The sequence below is a fragment of the Frankliniella occidentalis genome, unplaced genomic scaffold (genome assembly GCF_000697945.3).
Source record: "Frankliniella occidentalis isolate FOCC.00 unplaced genomic scaffold, Focc_3.1 Scaffold209, whole genome shotgun sequence".
Classification (NCBI taxonomy): Eukaryota; Metazoa; Arthropoda; class Insecta; order Thysanoptera; family Thripidae; genus Frankliniella; species Frankliniella occidentalis.
In genome coordinates, this window is record NW_026267335.1 from 326425 (window position 1) to 327456 (window position 1032).

The window sequence follows — 1032 nt, forward strand, 5'->3', positions numbered from 1 at the left end:
GTGTCTCATCGCCCTTGCCAATCACCCCGAGAGGAGAGGGGGTCGGCGGCTGTCGCGGCGCTCTCACCTGCTCTCCGGCCCTTGATGATGGAGTGTGCTCAGGGGTCGGGCCTGGCGGATCCTGGGCGGGGTCACCCGAGCCCACGAGTAGGGGTCAGCCGGGGCGGGGCGGGGCGGGGCGGGGCCGCTCCGTCCACGCCTGCTGTCGTCCTGTCCTCTCCTCTTCTCGGCCGGCCAGGTGGACCGCCCCGGCCGGCCCCGTCCGGCATCGGGGCCACTTTACGGCCTTCCAGCCGCCCGGATTTTCGCTCCTTTCGCTCGCTCCCCAGCATCCCCGGCCACTATCACCGCACGCCCCTGCTCCTCTCTACCTCCACTCCCCAATCCCCCGCACCGCGCCGCACTCTGTCCGCCCTTCGGCAGTAAACACGCCATTCCGCTCAGTGGCGCGATCCCACTGAATAAAGCGTGTGCCTTGTCGGGCGTCGCACACACACACACGCACACATACACACACACTCACACCCACGACGGGGACCTTAAGGGAGCGTGTCCACACCATCTCCACCACCCGCGCGGGCCGTTGCAGCAGCCGGTATTTCGCCCCGCCCCGCTCCGCCGCGCCCCGCCGCGCCCCGCCACGGCGCTTTCCCAGTGGAATAACAATGTTCCCTGACACAATGCTGCCGGTATGAGACACCGCTGCCGGTCATGAATTTTTACGCGGGCCGCGCGGCCAGATCAGTGGTGAATGGTCGCCCACCCCTACCTCTCCCACCCTCTCCCCCTCGCCTCCTCCCTGCCTCCGCACTCCCGACCCGCTCTCTCTCTCCCTCTTGCCCTGTCCTGTCCGGTACTGCCCGCGCGAACCCCTTTCCCTCCTTTTTCGCCACGCCTCGCTTTAGCCATTTCTGGTCTTTTGTTCGAACAAAGAATCTTTCCCGAACCACCCTAACCCCTCTTTGCTGTCCCCAAGTGCTCGTATAGCGCTCCCCCCTGTGTCTGCTGCCATCTCCCGCGCTTCACGGGGCT